An 8,950-nucleotide genomic window follows, 5' to 3' on the forward strand; every position below is an offset into this window, starting at 1 on the left:
TTCTCGATAAATTATCATAACGATGTAATGATAATAATAACGTCACGTTTGTTTTCCTCAGAGCTCACGGTTGTCCTTTCAAAGGGGGATAAGTAGAGCCTCTTCATCGACCTCTAATTTATCATCGCCCCCGAAACGTTTAGCTAAATTGTGCGGCCCATAAAACACGCGTTTTTCCCAAGCGTCGAGTGCTACAGGCGTATAATTAATAGCACACGTTACGAAGAACTTTTATCGGTTCTTGACGGCCGCGTTTACGACATAAAAAAACAATCTTGTAAATCTTTCGAATAGATTTTATTTCAGTCAATTCTTTTTTTCTTTTTCATATAGTTATTATAAGAAATGAAATATCTTTACCAGAATAATTTAAAAGAAAAAAGGAAAAAAAAGCAAATAAATTTTTTCTTTTTTTAAACAATTTTTATTGATTATGTAACTTTGTAAAAGAGAATTTCACAAATAAGGGTCAAATCAGTGCTATTTAAATGTAATAAAAAGCGAAGAACAATGATGGCAAAAGAAGAAATGAAGGTAAACGTAGATTTGCTGGCCCGCCCTATTTGCTTCGGACTATTGGAAGATGTGGGAGCAGTTTGTTTAGACGTAGGTATGGACAACCTATAATTATCGCAGGAAGAATGGAAGGCAGGATCGAATATATATCATGGAAAAGAAAACGAAATCGGACAAAACAATGTGTACCATCGTCTATAGTCCTTAATTTCTCAAGCGGTTGTGGTATCAGTTCGAAGACATTTCGTGCCAAAAGCTTTGTTAATGTTACAGAATAATATTGTATAGATATATACTTATGTATATTTATTTTTTATTAACAATCTAGATTTTTTAATGTGTATTTTGAATAAACGAAAGTATTAGGTACATATTCTTTAAAGATTAAACAAAATTTGCTATCATTAATTATGATGTATGAAAATATATCATGCAACTATTAGAAGTTTATGTAGAATGCTAGTTGTTTTTTTCATTTTTTAAGTTGCGAAATAATAGTACCATCTATGTAGATAATATCAGTGCGTTCATAGACTACATGTCTATATATAGACAAATTCGCGTTTGAGCGAACTAAATTCGCAGACTCAGCAAATTCTGCTTTCGGCTACTTTGTAGTTTTGCCTACCTGGAGTTTACGAAACGATCGGACTATTCATTAATGGCCTGCTATTAGAGACTCGTGTATGATTACGTGCCATTCCTTTTAATAGCCGGTTCTACGGCTCACTTTTATTTCGATCTAATCTTCTTCCTTTCTGGATGCTCGAGGATCCTGACGTTTAGAGCCTCTATTAACTCTCGTCTTCGTCCTTCGTCAAAAGGTTTCATGACAGCTCGTGAGTTACGTTTAACGATACTCTCTCGTGATTGATTTGAAAGTATTTTTTAACAAGAATATATCCTTCTGGATGATCACGTGATACTTTCTCGCTTGTCTAAAATGTCGAATTCCAAATTATTATACAGATATATTTAGATTTATTTTAATTTTTATAAAAATTGTTTGCAGTTGATTACAAGAATTCAAAAATATTTTTAATTTGAAGCTTCACGTTTTTTCATACAGTGAATTCAAACCGGTTTTCGAAGTTTTACTTTTAACGTATTTTATATACGAATAAGTTAAATGTAGATATTTACTTGCGAATTTTTATGGCGAATATCTCGTAGAACTTTCTTCTTCTTCTTCTTCATTTCTAGAAACGTAAGAAGATTTAGGATAGAAGCTGCGTCCCTGGCAATCGATGAAACTGCGTGCCGTTCGTAATCCGGAGTAACTATTAATTTATTCCCTACCGACAGAATCCTAAGTATGGTGTAAACGTGCTCCGAGTTATAAGGTCCGCTATGTACGAGGGGCGATCGGCCGATACGATAGCGAAAGAAAGAAAGAAAGAAAGAAAGAAAGAAAGAGACAGAGAGAGAGGGAGAGGAAGAGAGAAAGAAAGAGAGAAGGAGACAGAGAGAACGAAGCACCGCGAGTGGCAAAATGAAAGAGAGAAAGATCGAAAGAGAAAAAGCGAATAGTCGATGGTTGAGCGATGGATGGTAAGACAAAAAGAGCAAAAGAAAGAGAGAGAGGGATGGAGAGAGAGAGAGAGAGAGAGAGAGAGAGAGATGAAGTGAGGGGAATAAGGGACAAGTAGTGGAGGTACATCGAGTAGTGTGTTGTATACGTTGATTGCAGGGTACTGCACGGTGTTTGCTTTATAAATCGTGCCCTGATCCATGAGAATGAGACAAGAAGATGAGGGAAATGAAGAAGGAGGAGGAGTTGGTAAAGGAAGAGAGAAAAGAGAGAAAAGAGAGAAGGAGAGAGAGAGAGAGCGAGGGAGGGATGGGGTAGAAAAATTCGTATCTGATTCTAAGAAGCAAGCTGCTCTCCTTGTCGTTGTATTCTCTTCATATTATTCTTTTTGGGCTATTAAATAAGAAGGAACTCAACGATACCTTATTTGTCTTGATACGATTAAAAATAGGTAAGTACCTATACTTCTCAAATTTCGCGGCAACTCGGATATCATGAAATTTAATGCCATAATTCGAAAACGCGCGGACAACGCGAGAAAATTTCAAAGATCGCAATAAATAATCTATAAAAGTTTTCGTCATCTCGATCGTTATTTAGGTGGACTCGAGATCGACTTTTAGACCGTAGGGAAGAATATATTCGATAAAATTTAAAGTCAGTGGATGTGGCATGAAAGGTAGATATATATCTATTTCCAATGGTCGAAGATATAAAATTGATACTACCTCATAAAGATATCATTTTCCTTAGAGTCATATGCTCGATTGCTTGACTTTACGAGGTGATTTGCGTATGCGAATCAAATTTTATCGGTCTATCTAGCGTCAGTGTAGGTCTTTCTTGGTTGACTGCCACTGGTCCTCGTGGTACCGCCCCCTTGTTTGAGAAATCAAGAGACGAGGCATGCCTCTACAACATGCTTCTATCTCTCTCTCTCTCTCTCTCTCTCTCTTTCTCTCTCTCTGTCTTTCTTTCTCTTACTTCATCTCACGTCTCACGTTGAGGCAGCTTCTTCTTTTCCTTCTTCAACCTCACTCATCTTTTCTTTTTCGTTTACCTTTACGAAGCTCCAGAGAAGCTGATCGAGCCGATCCGTTCGAGCCCTTTTCTGTCTGTCTGTCTTTCTCTTTCTCTCTCTCTCTTTCTCATTTCTTCCCCTTCTTGTTTTCTCTTCTCGTCCCTTCGATGGAAGGTGGTGCTGGTTCACGAAGTGGCTAGTAGTTAGCACTCCATTACACATGGTTACCTGTCATCAGAGCACGGGAGCCACGCGATTTGCTCCCCGAGCTCGAGTTCTGGGCCCCATGGGTATTCATGGCGCGTAAGTAACGCGTTTCGCGAACACCATGACCCCGAAGTAGATAGGTATATACGAAAACGGCAGACGTGACCATCGAAGCGCCGATCGATTATAATCGCTCGTGAATATCATCTTGCTTTTCTCGAGATTATAAAGGAGAGAGAAAGAGAGAGAGAGAGAGATAGAGAAAGAGAGAGAGAAAGAGAGAGAGAGAGAAAGAGAGAGAGAGAGAGAAAGTGAGAGAGAGAGAGAGAGAGAGAGAGAGAGATTGTAAGGGAGCCATCGAGAGGTACGTGATTTCTTGTCTGACGATATCAGATTTTTTTATCGTAGTTGAACGATTACGTAAAGTGGAATGATCTTGAGAATGAGCGAGGAAAATCTTGAGATAAGTGAACTTTCTTATTTTGCATTTTTTTATTTCTTATTTTTTCAATCAATATTATAGTCCAGGACTGACATCGGACTTTGTAAATAAAAAACTACGGACAGTTATATAGAGCAGACTATATAATTATTCATGGTAGTAAATAATATAATCTTCATAGTGTTTCTTATGAAATACAAGTTATATTAATCGATTGTTAAATTTCCTTTTGTAGTTGAACAAACGTTTACAAATACTTATGTAACTATTCAGTGTCTTCATAATAAAAAAACGAATTTTATAATATTTATAAAAAACATTTTAGTTATTTGAGTAAACGCATTAGTTTTTGTTAATTTTTCATATACATCCTTTTTCGTACATATGTAGATACAATATGTGTATATCAATTAGTTATTTTTTCTGGCGATAATCATATATTAAAATTTCAGCCCAATGACCTTAGTTAGAAAGGTCTCTGACCGATGGCAGAAGACGGCGATGATGATCGACGGTTTCACGATCGCTCGCCCACCTCGAGCTTCCGTCTTCTTCCTGAGTTGCCGCGGCAACCCATCATCGTCATCCACGATCGGTATTCCTTCATGGAAAAAAATTTGAGTGCGAACACAGCCGATCAATTTGCCCTAAAGAGCCGTTAATTTTCGGTCGATGCACTTTTATTCTTGGTTACTCGTTTGAAAATCATATTGACGATTTGTGAGAGAGTGAGTGTGAGAAAGAAGGAGATAGAAAGAAAGATGAGAAAAAGATCAGAGAGAGAGAGAGAGAGAGAAAGAGAGAGGGAGAAAGATCGGAGGAGGTCCTTGGCTGTATAAGGCAGGGGCTGGTCCTCTTTAATGAGCCATAATGGTCCAGCAAGTATGCGTAATCGTCGATGATGGCCAGGAGCACGATCGGTTCGCATTTTCCTTTAGGCACCTCCTGTTTCGTATATGTATTCCTTGTAAGTAGGTAGGTACTTATATATAAAGATACAGGTATAAATACACTTATAAAGATATACCTGCGGGTCTGTGTAAGAGTATAAATATTTTCAAGTAATTTTAAGAAATTAATCGTGCTTGCTGAGGTTCGACACTTTTCATTTTAAATTCTCAAGAGGCTCAATTTTTCGAAAAGATTTTTCTCTATCCCCTCTCAGTTCACATTTGAGAGAAAGGGAGAGAGAGAGAGAGAGAGAGAGAGAAAAAGAGAGAGAGAAAGAGAGAGAAAGAAAGAGAGAGAGAGAGAGAGAGACAGTGTGTAAAATGAATGCTCTTGCGACGATCACGAAGCGCCTCCTCGTTTGTCCTGAGCTCGTTTAAACTTTACGTACCGCGTGCAAATCCGTGCCACGAGCTCGTTTATGTTGGCCCTTCCTTCACCCCTCTTTCTCTTTCTCTTTACCTGACCGTCGGTGTTCGGTTTAGCGAATCAATTTAATCGGGCCGTTGGTCGTTCCAAGAAAATCATCGCCGGTGACCGGTTATTTAAGATACGGAGATCGCGAATAGTCAGTGGTTCTCATCTTCTAATTTCTTAAATTTAATCTTTCTTGTTAACTTTCAGATAGGCATCTTAAAAAATTAAAGATTATATATATATGTATATATATATATATATATATATATATATATATATATATATATATGCAGAATCAAAGGTAATTGCTATTTAATAATATCTTTATCTTATTTTATTTTTTTCTTATTTGTTTAAATATTTTCTCTTTTATTTTTTATTTTTATATTATTACATATATTTCTATTCAATTCTATGCTATCACCATTATACATTTTGGATGTCAAAAGATCCTTGCAAGTGTTCGTAACCGTTTATAATTTTTTTTGTTCAAATGTATAGCTAGGTATATCCCACTAGAAACGAAGAAAAGAAGGAGAAAAAGATGAAAGGACCGTCCAGTTTTCTTCGACACTAGGCTTTGATCCTCTCTCAACGGGACACCAAAATAGTCTTGTGCTTCCATTATATCGGCATTACGAACTTATTATAATTGTAACGCCGTAATCGATACGCACCGTGGCGAACTCTCCCTGCATTCATAGTGAGAACAATATATGGATATATATATGTTACCTATAGTAAGAAAGGGGAGTTTCGAGAGTACAAAAACCTTTCTCGTTTTTCGAGTCACAACGATTGTTCCTTGATTGGCGAATAAACGGGCTGATTAAGTGTCACGTAATTCGATCTATGCTCTGGAGAACACTTTTCAATTTGTCGCGGTATTATAATCGAATGCTAAAAAAACTATAGATATGCTTTCTATAAGACCTTATCTACCATTTTGAATTTAATTGAACGTTAGTTATAGTTGTATAGTTTTCACTTTTCTTTTTTTCGAATTTATGTTCTTGTTTTCTGATATCTATTGTTTATGAAAAAAGTATATTTACAAGTATATTTACGAAAGATAGTACATGACATTATTTTGTAACTAATTATTATTATTTCTTAATGATAGAATATGATAAAAATCTTAGGGTTAATGTAAAGTATGACCGTCAATGTTAAGATAATTAATGTTATTATAATAATGTTAGTGTAAAAAATGTTATTATGATAATATCAGGAAATATTTATACAAGTAGGTATATAAGAAAATTGAAAGTGTTATGTGCGAAGCGAAAGAAGAATTGGTATGGGAAGTAAAATTTTCAAGAAAACGTCAGAAAGAATCACCCATCGCTTTTAATCGTCATACCGTCGCGACTTAAAATCGGCATGTGGCGCAAACAAACGGTCTCGTTTATCCATGCTTCGAACGTGAACATACTTTCTCGATCGATCAGAAATCCTTTCCTAAAAAAGTGTCGAAAAATGTACGACTGTGGTTGAACAATGCATCCCCCTATTTCAATTTCAATGGGCTTTCTGTTGAAACTTTTTTATGTTCGAACTTAACGACATTATTCAGAAAAAATGATTGCCAGTCGATTAGTCACGCGAAACGTTCGTTTGAAATGGTGTTGAGAAATGATGAGAGTAGGATTAGTTCTTTCGATAACATATAAAATACACGATTTCTTTTATTCTTCGACCGTTTATGCGAAAAGTGGCGAAGTCAAATGTGATCTCGAATAAAACGAAACTGTACAGGAAACGTTTTTGAGATGCATTGAAAAACAAGGAAGGGGAGAGAGAGAGAGAGAGAGAGAGAGAGAGAGAGAGAGAGAGAGAGAGAGAGAAAGAGAGAGAGAGAGCGAGACTGATAGATAGAAAGACGGAGAGATAGAGCAAGAAGCAGACTGAAGAAGAGAAAGAGACAAGATACGAGAAGAAGCAAAGGAAGAAGCCGTTAAAAGAAGAAAATAAAAGAAGAGAAGAGAGAATGAAACGGGCGTGCTCGCTGCTTGCGCATTGGTGCAGCGTCGCGCGCGATGTGTACACAGTCGCCATGTTGAACATCCCCTCTTCGCATATACACGTGGCCGAGGGCACCTACACACCTGCTCTCTCACTCGTTCGAGAGAGACGGTGCTGATGCCGGCGAGGCAGCCTCCTCGGTAGGGCGAGAAAGCAAACTTCAGCAGCTCCGCCATGTGGGCTGGTTTCTTGCATGGAAAGGGTAGGGCTCGTTCGCGTGCGAACGAGAGAAGGGAGAGAGAAGCCGAGCCTCCATCAAGTCCAAATGAAGGCCGCGACACCTACGGGGAATCAGATTAAGAATAACGTCATATGTTTTACGTGTGTATCATGAAATCGAGTATGCTGCTGAAAGTAGATATCAGCTTTTGAGTGAATTAATATTTTTTTAAATTTCTTTTAGTGCAATCTACCTATATGATAATGTGATAAGAAATATATTTTAGATCATAATCAAGTATATGCACTAATATCTATATGTTATATGTTTAATTGAAAAAAATACTGTTCTATCCTTTACTCTATTTCATTGAAAACAAATCTCGTTTTGATGAAATATAAGTATTAATTTCAAAAATTTTATTACTTATAAGTAATATTGGTAATCCGTCAGTTTTTTTTACTTGTGATAATTAATACGAGTCTTACAAGATAATATTAAATGTAGCTATGTGTTTAATTGATGGTTATCTATGTATCGTTCTAATGCGAGCATCCGTTCTGTCGTAACGCCTTTTTATTAATTTGAACTTTTGAAAGCTTACATTGGCAAGACACATGTGTAATATGTACATATACCTAGACATAGTTACTCAAGTCGATTTCTAAGATATTACTGTGGGTTCGATAGATATTGTGACAGAACAAGCGACGGTACAGACGTCTTAATTATATAATTGCGTCGATCGAATTACGGGCTTCGTATCGTTCCACTGTTACGTTCTTGATAATTACCTCCGATTTGCTTCGAGCACTGATCTGTTCGCCAATTAAGTATAGGTATATCTACTATAGATATGGTATACCTGCTCGATCTGGAATTTCAGCAGCAGTAAATGCTTTTAAATGTGCGAGATAAGTAATTCTAAAATAAAAAAAAAAAGATAAAAGAAAAAAAATAAAAAGAAAAAAGAAAATAACAATCATTTTTTCAGAGACAAGTAATTCGTAAAGGCCAATTTACAATATGTTTGAGTATTAATAAGCCATCAAACGACGGCCTGTTTCGATCAGTTTTGTAATGTGAAAATTTGATATAATTTAAGCCTTACGCAAGTAACACGATTCATTAGCCACTTATTGAAACTTCAGTAAAAGACCTTTATGAAATTACGCTTTGCAAAAGGATTTCGTAAGTGGTCGCCCTCGAAATTTTTTTATACAAATCCTTGGACAGCTCTAGTGTATTTTGAAGTATTCAGGATGCGATTCTTAAGTACTTCCCAAAGGAATTCGGCTTAAACGTATCTTCTTATTACATTCTCTGCAGGTAGTATAAAAGAAAAGGGAAATCAAGAGAAAAGGATGAAAAGGATGGAAAGAGATAGAGAGAAAAACGTGCGATATCGTTGTTGAGAAAAAAAGACGAATAGGAAAAAAGAATAAAGAAATGGAAGCCAACTGTAAAAGAAGAGAAAGCATAGAATAAGGGTAAGAGAGAGAGAGAGACAAAGAGAAAGAGAGAGAGAGAGACAGAGAGAGAGAGAGAGAGAAGGAGGCAGACGTATTAATTAAACGGCTCATTTTCATCGTAGGACAAAAACGCGAGTTTAACGCCCATCGTCGACTAAATGCGTTGCCCTACTCGTCACAGCATCCACGTAGCGGGCGAGAAATCGAGGTA

Source organism: Vespa mandarinia, chromosome 10 (genome assembly GCF_050613455.1).
Source record: "Vespa mandarinia isolate Hongniang chromosome 10, ASM5061345v1, whole genome shotgun sequence".
Classification (NCBI taxonomy): Eukaryota; Metazoa; Arthropoda; class Insecta; order Hymenoptera; family Vespidae; genus Vespa; species Vespa mandarinia.